This window comes from Ambystoma mexicanum, chromosome 7p (assembly GCF_040938575.1).
Source record: "Ambystoma mexicanum isolate Mex_15411 chromosome 7p, UKY_AmexF1_1, whole genome shotgun sequence".
In the NCBI taxonomy this organism is placed as follows: Eukaryota; Metazoa; Chordata; class Amphibia; order Caudata; family Ambystomatidae; genus Ambystoma; species Ambystoma mexicanum.
In genome coordinates, this window is record NC_090939.1 from 730,499,653 (window position 1) to 730,514,036 (window position 14,384).

A 14,384-nucleotide genomic window follows, 5' to 3' on the forward strand; every position below is an offset into this window, starting at 1 on the left:
TGTTAGAAGCCCAAAAAAGGCCGTCAAATGCATTTTAGGCCTGCAAAAATGTTGAAAACTTTGGAGGCCCAGAAAAGGGCTTTAAAGGCATCCTAGACCCCCTAAAGTCCAGAAAATGTTGGTGGGCCAAAATCTTTCAGAGAGCTCTGTATGTCCCAAAAACATTGGCAGCCTGAAAGGGGCATTAAGCCGCATCCTAGACCACTGAAATTCCCCAAAATATTTTTGGCATGAAAAATGAAACTATACCCCTGAAGAGAGAATATGTTAGCAGCCCAATTAAGGCCTTAAAATGCATTTTAGGCCTGCAAAAATGTTGAAAACTTTGAAGGACCAAAAAAGGGGTTTACAGGCATCCTAGACCCACTAAAGTCCAGAAAATGGTGGTGGCCCAAAAATGGTGTCAGAGAGCCCTGAATGTCCCAAAAACATTTGCAAAGTGAAACAGGCATTAACCGGCATCCTAGACCACTGAAATTCCCCAAAATATTTTTGGCATGAAAAATGCAACCTATACCCCTGAAGAGAGAATATGTTAGCAGCCCAATTAAGGCCTTAAAATGCATTTTACGCCTGCAAAAATGTTGAAAACTTTGGAGGCCCAAAAATGGGGTTTACAGGCATCCTAGACCCCCGAAAGTCCAGAAAATGTTTGTGGCCCAAAAACAGTGCCAGAGAGCTCTGAATGTCCCAAACAGATTTGCAGCCTGAAAGGGGCATTAAGTCGCATCCTAGACCACTGAAATTCCCCAAAATATTTTTGGCACAAAAAATGCATCCTACAACCCTGAAAGATCAGAAAATGTTGGCAGCTCAAAAAAAGGACTTAAAATGCTTCTTAGGCCAGCAAAAATGTTGAAAACTTTGGAGGCCGAAAAAAGGGGTTTACAGGCATCCTAGACCCCCGAAAGTCCAGAAAATGTTGGTGGGCCAAAATCGGTGTCAGAGAGCTCTGAATGTCCCAAAAACATTTGCAGCCTGAAAGTGGCACTCACCCACATCCCAGACCACTGAAATTCCCAAAAATATTTTTGGCACAAAAAATGCATCCTACAACCCTGAAAGATCAGAAAATGTTGGCATCTCAAAAAAAGGACTTAAAATGCATCTTAAGCCTACAAAAATGTTGAAAACTTTGAAGGTCCAAAAAAGGGGTTTACAGGCATCCTAGACCCCCTTAAGTCCAGAAAATGTTGGTGGGCCAAAATCTGTGTCAGAGAGCTCTGAATGCCCCAAAAACATTTGCAGAGTGAAACAGGCATTAACCCGCATCCTAGACCACTGAAATTCCCAAAAATATTTTTGGCATGAAAAATGCATCCTACACCCCTGAAAGCTCAGAATATGTTAGCAGCCCAAAAAAGGCCTTAAAATGAATTTTAGGCCTGCAAAAATGTTGAAAAGTTTGAAGGACCAAAAAAGGGGTTTACAGGCATCCTAGACCCCCTAAGGTCCAGAAAATGTTGGTGGCCCAAAAATGGTGTCAGAGAGTCCTGAATGTCCCAAAAACATTTGCAGCCTGAAAGGGGCATTAAGCCGCATCCTAGACCACTGAAATTCCCAAAAATATTTTTGGCACGAAAAATGCATCCTACACCCCTGAAAGCTCAGAATATGTTAGCAGCCCAAAAAAGGCCTTAAAATGCATTTTAGGCCTGCAAAAATGTTGAAAACTTTGGAGGCCCAAAAAAGGGGTTTACAGGCATCCTAGACCCCCTAAAGTCCAGAAAATGTTGGTGGGCCAAAATCGGTGTCAGAGAGCTCTGAATGTCCCAAAAACATTTGCAGCCTGAAAGGGGCATTAAGCCGCATCCTAGACCACTGAAATTCCCCAAGATATTTTTGGCATGAAAAAAGCAACCAATACCCCTGAAGCTCAGAATATGTTAGCAGCCCAAAAAAGGCCTTAAAATGCATTTTAGGCCTGCAAAAATGTTGAAAACTTTGGAGGCCCAAAAAAGGGGTTACAGGCATCCTAGACCCCCTAAAGTCCAGAAAATGTTGGTGGCCCAAAAATGGTGTCAGAGAGTCCTGAATGTCCCAAAAACATTTGCAGCCTGAAAGAGGCATTAACCCGCATCCTAGACCACTGAAATTCCCAAAAATATTTTTGGCACGAAAAATGTATTCTACACCCCTGAAAGCTCAGAATATTTTAGCAGCCCAAAAAAGGCCTTAAAATGCATTTTAGGCCTGCAAAAATGTTGAAAACTTTGGAGGCCCAAAAAAGGGGTTTACAGGCATCCTAGACCCCCTAAAGTCCAGAAAATGTTGGTGGGCCAAAATCGGTGTCAGAGAGCTCTGAATGTCCCAAAAAAATTTGCAGCCTGAAAGGGGCATTAAGACGCATCCTAGACCACTGAAATTCCCCAAGATATTTTTGGCATGAAAAAAGCAACCTATACCCCTGAAGCTCAGAATATGTTAGCAGCCCAAAAAAGGCCTTAAAATGCATTTTAGGCCTGCAAAAATGTTGAAAACTTTGGAGGCCCAAAAAAGGGGTTACAGGCATCCTAGACCCCCTAAAGTCCAGAAAATGTTGGTGGCCCAAAAATGGTGTCAGAGAGTCCTGAATGTCCCAAAAACATTTGCAGCCTGAAAGAGGCATTAACCCGCATCCTAGACCACTGAAATTCCCAAAAATATTTTTGGCACGAAAAATGTATTCTACACCCCTGAAAGCTCAGAATATTTTAGCAGCCCAAAAAAGGCCTTAAAATGCATTTTAGGCCTGCAAAAATGTTGACAACTTTGGAGGCCCAAAAAAGGGGTTTACAGGCATCCTAGACCCCCTAAAGTCCAGAAATAGTTGGTGTGCCAAAATCGGTCAGAGAGCTCTGAATGTCCCAAAAACATTTGCAGCCTGAAAGGGGCATTAAGCTGCATCCTAGACCACTGAAATTCCCCAAAATATTTTTGGCATGAAAAATGCAACCTATACCCCTGAAGCTCAGAATATGTTAGCAGCCCAATTAAGGCCTTAAAATGCATTTTAGGCCTGCAAAAATGTTGAAAACTTTGAAGGACCAAAAAAGGGGTTTACAGGCATCCTCGACCCACTAAAGTCCAGAAAATGGTGGTGGCCCAAAAATGGTGTCAGAGAGCCCTGAATGTCCCAAAAACATTTGCAGAGTGAAACGGGCATTAACCGGCATCCTAGACTACTGAAATTCCCAAAAATGCATACTACACCCCTGAAAGTTCTGAAAATGTTAGCAGCCCAAAAAAGGCCTTAAAGTGCATCTTAGGCCTGCAAAAATGTAGAAAACTTTGGAGGTGGAAAAAAGGGGTTTAGAGGCATCCTAGACCACCTAAAGTACAGAAAATGTTGGTGGGCCAAAATCTGTGTCAGAGACCTCTGAATGTCCCAAAACATTTGCAGCCTGAAAGAGGCATTAACCCGCATCCTAGACCACTGAAATTCCCAAAAATATTTTTGGCACGAAAAATGTATTCTACACCCCTGAAAGCTCAGAATATTTTAGCAGCCCAAAAAAGGCCTTAAAATGCATTTTAGGCCTGCAAAAATGTTGAAAACTTTGGAGGCCCAAAAAAGGGGTTACAGGCATCCTAGACCCCCTAAAGTCCAGAAAATGTTGGTGGCCCAAAAATGGTGTCAGAGAGTCCTGAATGTCCCAAAAACATTTGCAGCCTGAAAGAGGCATTAACCCGCATCCTAGACCACTGAAATTCCCAAAAATATTTTTGGCACGAAAAATGTATTCTACACCCCTGAAAGCTCAGAATATTTTAGCAGCCCAAAAAAGGCCTTAAAATGCATTTTAGGCCTGCAAAAATGTTGAAAACTTTGGAGGCCCAAAAAAGGGGTTTACAGGCATCCTAGACCCCCTAAAGTCCAGAAAATGTTGGTGGGCCAAAATCGGTGTCAGAGAGCTCTGAATGTCCCAAAAAAATTTGCAGCCTGAAAGGGGCATTAAGACGCATCCTAGACCACTGAAATTCCCCAAGATATTTTTGGCATGAAAAAAGCAACCTATACCCCTGAAGCTCAGAATATGTTAGCAGCCCAAAAAAGGCCTTAAAATGCATTTTAGGCCTGCAAAAATGTTGAAAACTTTGGAGGCCCAAAAAAGGGGTTACAGGCATCCTAGACCCCCTAAAGTCCAGAAAATGTTGGTGGCCCAAAAATGGTGTCAGAGAGTCCTGAATGTCCCAAAAACATTTGCAGCCTGAAAGAGGCATTAACCCGCATCCTAGACCACTGAAATTCCCAAAAATATTTTTGGCACGAAAAATGTATTCTACACCCCTGAAAGCTCAGAATATTTTAGCAGCCCAAAAAAGGCCTTAAAATGCATTTTAGGCCTGCAAAAATGTTGACAACTTTGGAGGCCCAAAAAAGGGGTTTACAGGCATCCTAGACCCCCTAAAGTCCAGAAATAGTTGGTGTGCCAAAATCGGTCAGAGAGCTCTGAATGTCCCAAAAACATTTGCAGCCTGAAAGGGGCATTAAGCTGCATCCTAGACCACTGAAATTCCCCAAAATATTTTTGGCATGAAAAATGCAACCTATACCCCTGAAGCTCAGAATATGTTAGCAGCCCAATTAAGGCCTTAAAATGCATTTTAGGCCTGCAAAAATGTTGAAAACTTTGAAGGACCAAAAAAGGGGTTTACAGGCATCCTCGACCCACTAAAGTCCAGAAAATGGTGGTGGCCCAAAAATGGTGTCAGAGAGCCCTGAATGTCCCAAAAACATTTGCAGAGTGAAACGGGCATTAACCGGCATCCTAGACTACTGAAATTCCCAAAAATGCATACTACACCCCTGAAAGTTCTGAAAATGTTAGCAGCCCAAAAAAGGCCTTAAAGTGCATCTTAGGCCTGCAAAAATGTAGAAAACTTTGGAGGTGGAAAAAAGGGGTTTAGAGGCATCCTAGACCACCTAAAGTACAGAAAATGTTGGTGGGCCAAAATCTGTGTCAGAGACCTCTGAATGTCCCAAAACATTTGCAGCCTGAAAGAGGCATTAACCCGCATCCTAGACCACTGAAATTCCCAAAAATATTTTTGGCACGAAAAATGTATTCTACACCCCTGAAAGCTCAGAATATTTTAGCAGCCCAAAAAAGGCCTTAAAATGCATTTTAGGCCTGCAAAAATGTTGACAACTTTGGAGGCCCAAAAAAGGGGTTTACAGGCATCCTAGACCCCCTAAAGTCCAGAAATAGTTGGTGTGCCAAAATCGGTCAGAGAGCTCTGAATGTCCCAAAAACATTTGCAGCCTGAAAGGGGCATTAAGCCGCATCCTAGACCACTGAAATTCCCCAAAATATTTTTGGCACGAAAAATGCATCCTACTCCCTTGAAGCTCAGAATATGTTAGCAGCCCAAAAAAGGCCTTAAAATGCATTTTAGGCCTGCAAAAATGTTGAAAACTTTGAAGGACCAAAAAAGGGGTTTACAGGCATCCTAGACCCCCTAAAGTCCAGAAAATGTTGGTGGCCCAAAAATGGTGTCAGAGAGCCTTGAATGTCCCAAAACCATTTGCAGCCTGAAAGGGGCATTAACCCGCATCCTAGACCACTGAAATGCCCAAAAATATTTTTGGCACAAAAAATGCATACTACACCCCTGAAAGTTCTGAAAATGTTAGCAGCCCAAAAATGCCTTAAAATGCATTTTAGGCCTGCAAAAATGTTGAAAACTTTGAAGGACCAAAAAAGGGGTTTACAGGCATCCTAGACCCCCTAAAGTCCAGAAAATGTTGGTGTCCCAAAATCTATGTCAGAGAGCTCTGAATGTCCCAAAACATTTGCAGCCTGAAAGGGGCATTAAGCCGCATCCTAGACCACTGAAATTCCCCAAAATATTTTTGGCACAAAAAATGCATCCTACACCCCTGAAGCTCAGAATATGATAGCAGCCCAAAAAAGGCCTTAACATGCATTTTAGGCCAGCAAAAATATTGAAAACTTTGAAGGACCAAAAAAGGGGTTTACAGGCATCCTAGACCACCTAAAGTCCAGAAAATGTTGGTGGCCCAAAAATGGTGTCAGAGAGCCCTGAATGTCCCAAAAACATTTGCAGCCTGAAAGGCGCATTAACCCGCATCCTAGACCACTGAAATTCCCAAAAATATTTTTGGCACAAAAAATGCATCCTACACCCCTGAAAGCTCAGAATATGTTAGTAGCCCAAAAAAGGCCTTAAAATGCATTTTAGGCCTGCAAAAATGTTGAAAACTTTGGAGGCCCAAAAAAGGGGTTTACAGGCATCCTAGACCCCCTGAAGTCCAGAAAATGTTGGTGGGCCAAAATCAGTGTCAGAGAGCTCTGAATGTCCCAAAAACATTTGCAGCCTGAAAGGGGCATTAAGCCGCATCCTAGACCACTGAAATTCCCCAAGATATTTTTGGCATGAAAAATGCAGCCTATACCCCTGAAGCTCAGAATATGTTAGCAGCCCAAAAAAGGACTTAACATGCATTTTAGGCCTGCAAAAATATTGAAAACTTTGAAGGACCAAAAAAGGGGTTTACAGGCATCCTAGACCCCCTAAAGTCCAGAAAATGTTGGTGGCCCAAAAATGGTGTCAGAGAGCCCTGAATGTCCCAAAAATATTTGCAGCCTGAAAGGGGCATTAAGCCGCATCCTAGACCACTGAAATTCCCCAAAATATTTTTGGCATGAAAAATGCAACCTATACCCGTGAAGCTCAGAATATGTTAGCAGCCCAATTAAGGCCTTAAAATGCATTTTAGGCCTGCAAAAATGTTGAAAACTTTGAAGGACCAAAAAAGGGGTTTACAGGCATCCTAGACCCACTAAATCCAGAAAATGGTGGTGGCCCAAAAATGGTGTCAGAGAGCCCTGAATGTTCCAAAAACATTTGCAGTGTGAAACGGGCATTAACCGGCATCCTAGACTACTGAAATTCCCAAAAATATTTTTGGCACAAAAAATGCATACTACACCCCTGAAAGTTCTGAAAATTTTAGCAGCCCAAAAAAGGCCTTAAAGTGCATCTTAGGCCTGCAAAAATGTAGAAAACTTTGGAGGTGGAAAAAAGGGATTTAGAGGCATCCTAGACCCCCTAAAGTCCAGAAAATGTTGGTGGACCAAAATCTGTGTCAGAGAGCTCTGAATGTCCCAAACAGATTTGCAGCCTGAAAGGGGCATTAAGTCGCATCCTAGACCACTGAAATTCCCCAAAATATTTTTGGCACAAAAAATGCATCCTAGAACCCTGAAAGATCAGAAAATGTTGGCAGCTCAAAAAAAGGACTTAAAATGCTTCTTAGGCCTGCACAAATGTTGAAAACTTTGGAGGCCGAAAAAAGGGGTTTACAGGCATCCTAGACCCCCGAAAGTCCAGAAGATGTTGGTGGGCCAAAATCGGTGTCAGAGAGCTCTGAATGTCCCAAAAACATTTGCAGCCTGAAAGTGGCACTAACCCACATCCCAGACCACTGAAATTCCCAAAAATATTTTTGGCACAAAAAATGCATCCTACAACCCTGAAAGATCAGAAAATGTTGGCATCTGAATAAAAGGACTTAAAATGCATCTTAAGCCTACAAAAATGTTGAAAACTTTGAAGGTCCAAAAAAGGGGTTTACAGGCATCCTAGACCCCCTTAAGTCCAGAAAATGTTGGTGGGCCAAAATCTGTGTCAGAGAGCCCTGAATGTCCCAAAAACATTTGCAGAGTGAAACGGGCATTAACCCGCATCCTAGACCTCTGACATTTCCAAAAATATTTTTGGCACAAAAAATGAATACTACACCCATGAAGCTCAGAATATGTTAGCAGCCCAAAAAAGGCCTTAAAGTGCATCTTAGGCCTGCAAAAATGTAGAAAACTTTGGAGGTGGAAAAAAGGGGTTTAGGGGCATCCTAGACCCCCTAAAGTCCAGAAAATGGTTGTGGCCCAGAAAATGGTGTCAGAGAGCCCTGAATGTCCCAAAAATATTTGCAGCCTCAAAGGGGCATTAACCCGCATCCTAGACCACTGAAATTCCCAAAAATATTTTTGGCACGAAAAATGCATCCTACAACCCTGAAAGATCAGAAAATGTTGGCATCTCAAAAAAAAGGCCTTAAAATGCATTTTAGGCCTGCAAAAATGTTGAAAACTTTGAAGGACCAAAAAAGGGGTTTACAGGCATCCTAGACCACCTAAAGTCCAGAAAATGGTTGTGGCCCAAAAATGGTGTCAGAGAGCCCTGAATGTCCCAAAAACATTTGCAGCCTGAAAGGGGCATTAACCCGCATCCTAGACCACTGAAATTCCCAAAAATATTTCTGGCACAAAAAATGCATACTACACCCCTGAAAGTTCTGAAAATGTTAGCAGCCCAAAAATGCCTTAAAATGGATTTTAGGCCTGCAAAAATGTTGAAAACTTTGGAGGCCGAAAAAAGGGGTTTAGAGGCATCCTAGACCCCCTAAAGTCCAGAAAATGTTGGTGGGCCAAAATCTGTGTCAGAGAGCTCTGAATGTCCCAAAAACATTTGCAGCCTGAAAGTGGCACTAACCCACATCCCAGACCACTGAAATTCCCAAAAATATTTTTGGCACAAAAAATGCATCCTACAACCCTGAAAGATCAGAAAATGTTGGCATCTGAAAAAAAGGACTTAAAATGCATCTTAAGCCTACAAAAATGTTGAAAACTTTGAAGGTCCAAAAAAGGGGTTTACAGGCATCCTAGACCCCCTTAAGTCCAGAAAATGTTGGTGGGCCAAAATCTGTGTCAGAGAGCCCTGAATGTCCCAAAAACATTTGCAGAGTGAAACGGCATTAACCCGCATCCTAGACCTCTGACATTTCCAAAAATATTTTTGGCACAAAAAAATGAATACTACACCCATGAAGCTCAGAATATGTTAGCAGCCCAAAAAAGGCCTTAAAGTGCATCTTAGGCCTGCAAAAATGTAGAAAACTTTGGAGGTGGAAAAAAGGGGTTTAGGGGCATCCTAGACCCCCTAAAGTCCAGAAAATGGTTGTGGCCCAGAAAATGGTGTCAGAGAGCCCTGAATGTCCCAAAAATATTTGCAGCCTCAAAGGGGCATTAACCCGCATCCTAGACCACTGAAATTCCCAAAAATATTTTTGGCACAAAAAATGCATACTACACCCCTGAAAGTTCTGAAAATGTTAGCAGCCCAAAAATGCCTTAAAATGGATTTTAGGCCTGCAAAAATGTTGAAAACTTTGGAGGCCGAAAAAAGGGGTTTAGAGGCATCCTAGACCCCCTAAAGTCCAGAAAATGTTGGTGGGCCAAAATCTGTGTCAGAGAGCTCTGAATGTCCCAAAAACATTTGCAGCCTCAAAGCGGCATTAACCCGCATCCTAGACCACTGAAATTCCCAAAAATATTTTTGGCACGAAAAATGCATCCTACACCCATGAAGCTCAGAATATGTTAGCAGCCCAAAAAAGGCCTTAAAATGCATTTTAGGCCTGCAAACATGTTGAAAACTTTGACGGACCAAAAAAGGGGTTTACAGGCATCCTAGACCCCCTAAAGTCCAGAAAATGTTGGTGGCCCAAAAATGGTGTCAGAGAGCCCTGAATGTCCCAAAAACATTTGCAGAGTGAAACGGGCATTAACACGCATCCTAGACCACTGAAATTCCCAAAAATATTTTTGCCACAAAAAATGCATCCTACAACCCTGAAAGATCAGAAAATGTTGGCAGCTCAAAAAAAGGACTTAAAATGCTTCTTAGGCCTGCACAAATGTTGAACACTTTGGAGGCCGAAAAAAGGGGTTTACAGGCATCCTAGACCCCCTAAAGTCCAGAAAATGTTGGTGGGCCAAAATCGGTGTCAGAGAGCTCTGAATGTCCCAAAAACATTTGCAGCCTGAAAGTGGCACTAACCCACATCCCAGACCACTGAAATTCCTAAAAATATTTTTGGCACAAAAAATGCATCCTACAACCCTGAAAGATCAGAAAATGTTGGCATCTAAAAAAAAAAGACTTAAAATGCATCTTAAGCCTACAAAAATGTTGAAAACTTTGAAGGTCCAAAAAAGGGGTTTACAGGCATCCTAGACCCCCTTAAGTCCAGAAAATGTTGGTGGGCCAAAATCTGTGTCAGGGAGCTCTGAATGCCCCAAAAACATTTGCAGAGTGAAACAGGCATTAACCCGCATCCTAGACCACTGAAATTCCCCAAAATATTTTTGGCACAAAAAATGCATCCTACAACCCTGAAAGATCAGAAAATGTTGGCAGCTCAAAAAAAGGACTTAAAATGCTTCTTAGGCCTGCACAAATGTTGAAAACTTTGGAGGCCGAAAAAAGGGGTTTACAGGCATCCTAGACCCCCGAAAGTCCAGAAAATGTTGGTGGGCCAAAATCTGTGTCAGAGAGCTCTGAATGTCCCAAAAACATTTGCAGAGTGAAACGGGCATTAACCCGCATCCTAGACCTCTGACATTCCCAAAAATATTTTTGGCACAAAAAATGAATACTACACCCATGAAGCTCAGAATATGTTAGCAGCCCAAAAAAGGCCTTAAAGTGCATCTTAGGCCTGCAAAAATGTAGAAAACTTTGAAGGACCAAAAAAGGGGTTTACAGGCATCCTAGACCCCCTAAAGTCCAGAAAATGTTGGTGGCCCAAAAATGGTGTCAGAGAGCCCTGAATGTCCCAAAAACATTTGCAGAGTGAAACGGGCATTAACACGCATCCTAGACGACTGAAATCCCCAAAAATATTTTTGGCACAAAAAATGCATACTACACCCCTGAAAGTTCTGAAAATGTTAGCAGCCCAAAAATGCCTTAAAATGCATTTTAGGCCTGCAAAAATGTTGAAAACTTTGAAGGACCAAAAAAGGGGTTTACAGGCATCCTAGACCCCCTAAAGTCCAGAAAATGTTGGTGGGCCAAAATCTGTGTCAGAGAGCTCTGAATGTCCCAAAACATTTGAAGCCTGAAAGGGGCATTAACCCGCATCCTAGACCACTGAAACTCCCAAAAATATTTTTGGCACGAAAAATGCAACCTATACCCTTGAAGCTCAGAATATGTTAGCAGCCCAAAAAAGGCCTTAAAATGCATTTTATGCCTGCAAAAATGTTGAAAACTTTGGAGGCCCAAAAAAGGGGTTTACAGGCATCCTAGACCCCCTAAAGTCCAGAAAATGTTTGTGGCCCAAAAACAGTGTCAGAGAGCTCTGAATGTCCCAAAAACATGTGCAGCCTGAAAGTGGCACTAACCCACATCCCAGACCACTGAAATTCCTAAAAATATTTTTGGCACAAAAAATGCATCCTACAACCCTGAAAGATCAGAAAATGTTGGCATCTCAAAAAAAGGCCTTAAAATGCATTTTAGGCCTGCAAAAATGTTGAAAACTTTGAAGGACCAAAAAAGGGGTTTACAGGCATCCTAGACCCCCTAAAGTCCAGAAAATGTTGGTGGCCCAAAAATGGTGTCAGAGAGCCCTGAATGTCCCAAAAACATTTGCAGAGTGAAACGGGCATTAAGCCGCATCCTAGACCACTGAAATTCCCAAAAATATTTTTGGCACAAAAAATGCATACTACCCCCCTGAAAGTTCTGAAAATGTTAGCAGCCCAAAAATGCCTTAAAGTGCATCTTAGGCTTGCAAAAATGTTGAAAACTTTGGAGGTAGAAAAAAGGGGTTTAGAGGCATCCTAGACCCCCTAAAGTCCAGAAAATGTTGGTGGGCCAAAATCGGTCAGAGAGCTCTGAATGTCCCAAAAACATTTGCAGCCTGAAAGGGGCATTAAGTCGCATCCTAGACCCCTGAAATTCCCCAAAATATTTTTGCCACAAAAAATGCATCCTACAACCCTGAAAGATCAGAAAATGTTGGCATCTCAAAAAAAGGCCTTAAAATGCATTTTAGGCCTGCAAAAATGTTGAAAACTTTGAAGGACCAAAAAAGGGGTTTACAGGCATCCTAGACCCCCTAAAGTCCAGAAAATGGTTGTGGCCCAAAAATGGTGTCAGAGAGCCCTGAATGTCCCAAAAACATTTGCAGCCTGAAAGGGGCATTAACCCGCATCCTAGACCACTGAAATTCCCAAAAATATTTTTGGCACAAAAAATGCATACTACACCCCTGAAAGTTCTGAAAATGTTAGCAGCCCAAAAATGCCTTAAAATGCATTTTAGGCCTGCAAAAATGTTGAAAACTTTGGAGGCCGAAAAAAGGGGTTTAGAGGCATCCTAGACCCCCTAAAGTCCAGAAAATGTTGGTGGGCCAAAATCTGTGTCAGAGAGCTCTGAATGTCCCCAAAACATTTGCAGCCTCAAAGCGGCATTAACCCGCATCCTAGACCACTGAAATTCCCAAAAATATTTTTGGCACGAAAAATGCATCCTACACCCATGAAGCTCAGAATATGTTAGCAGCCCAAAAAAGGCCTTCAAATGCATTTTAGGCCTGCAAAAATGTTGAAAACTTTGGAGGCCCAAAAAAGGGGTTTACAGGCATCCTAGACCCCCTAAAGTCCAGAAAATGTTGGTGGGCCAAAATCGGTCAGAGAGCTCTGAATGTCCCAAAAACATTTGCAGCCTGAAAGGGGCATTAAGCCGCATCCTAGACCACTGAAATTCCCCAAAATATTTTTGGCATGAAAAATGCAACCTATACCCCTGAAGCTCAGAATATGATAGCAGCCCAATTAAGGCCTTAAAATGCATTTTAGGCCTGCAAAAATGTTGAAAACTTTGAAGGACCAAAAAAGGGGTTTACAGGCATCCTAGACCCACTAAAGTCCAGAAAATGGTGGTGGCCCAAAAATGGTGTCAGAGAGCCCTGAATGTTCCAAAAACATTTGCAGTGTGAAACGGGCATTAACCAGCATCCTAGACTACTGAAATGCCCAAAAATATTTTTGGCACAAAAAATGCATACTACACCCCTGAAAGTTCTGAAAATGTTAGCAGCCCAAAAATACCTTAAAATGCATTTTAGGCCTGCAAAAATGTTGAAAACTTTGAAGGACCAAAAAAGGGGTTTACAGGCATCCTAGACCCCCCAAAGTCCAGAAAATGTTGGTGGGCCAAAATCTGTGTCAGAGAGCTCTGAATGTCCCAAAAACATGTGCAGCCTGAAAGGGGTATTAACCCGCATCCTAGACCACTGAAATTTCCAAAAAATATTTTTTGCACGAAAAATGCATCCTACACCCCTGAAGCTCAGAATATGTTAGCAGCCCAAGAAAGGCCTTAACATGCATTTTAGGCCTGCAAAAATATTGAAAACTTTGAAGGACCAAAAAAGGGGTTTACAGGCATCCTAGACCCCCTAAAGTCCAGAAAATGTTCGTGGCCCAAAAATGGTGTCAGAGAGCCCTGAATGTCCCAAAAATATTTGCAGCCTGAAAGGGGCATTAACCCGCATCTTAGACCACTGAAATTCTCAAAAATATTTTTGGCACGAAAAATGCATCCTACACCCCTGAAAGCTCAGAATATGTTAGCAGCCCAAAAAAGGCCTTCAAATGCATTTTAGGCCTGCAAAAATGTTGAAAACTTTGGAGGCCCAAAAAAGGGGTTTACAGGCATCCTAGACCCCCTAAAGTCCAGAAAATGTTGGTGGGCCAATATCGGTCAGAGAGCTCTGAATGTCCCAAAAACATTTGCAGCCTGAAAGGGGCATTAAGCCGCATCCTAGACCACTGAAATTCCCCAAAATATTTTTGGCACGATAAATGCATCCTACACCCATGAAGCTCAGAATATGTTAGCAGCCCAAAAAAGGCCTTAAAATGCATTTTAGGCCTGTAAAAATGTTGAAAACTTTGAAGGACCAAAAAAGGGGTTACAGGCATCCTAGACCCCCTAAAGTCCAGAAAATGTTGGTGGCCCAAAAATGGTGTCAGAGAGCCTTGAATGTCCCAAAAACATTTGCAGCCTGAAAGGGGCATTAACCCACATCCTAGACCACTGAAATGCCCAAAAATATTTTTGGCACAAAAAATGCATACTACACCCCTGAAAGTTCTGAAAATGTTAGCAGCCCAACAATGCCTTAAAATGCATTTTAGGCCTGCAAAAATGTTGAAAACTTTGAAGGACCAAAAAAGGGGTTTACAGGCATCCTAGACCCCCTAAATTCCAGAAAATGTTGGTGGGGCCAAAAATGGTGTCAGAGAGCCTTGAATGTCCCAAAAACATTTGCAGAGTGAAACGGGCATTAACCCGCATCCTAGACCTCTGACATTTCCAAAAATATTTTTGGCACAAAAAATGAATACTACACCCATGAAGCTCAGAATACGTTAGCAGCCCAAAAAAGGCATTAAAATGCATTTTAGGCCTGCAAACATGTTGAAAACTTTGAAGGACCAAAAAAGGGGTTTACAGGCATCCTAGACCCCCTAAAGTCCAGAAAATGTTGGTGGGCCAAAATCTGTGTCAGAGAGCTC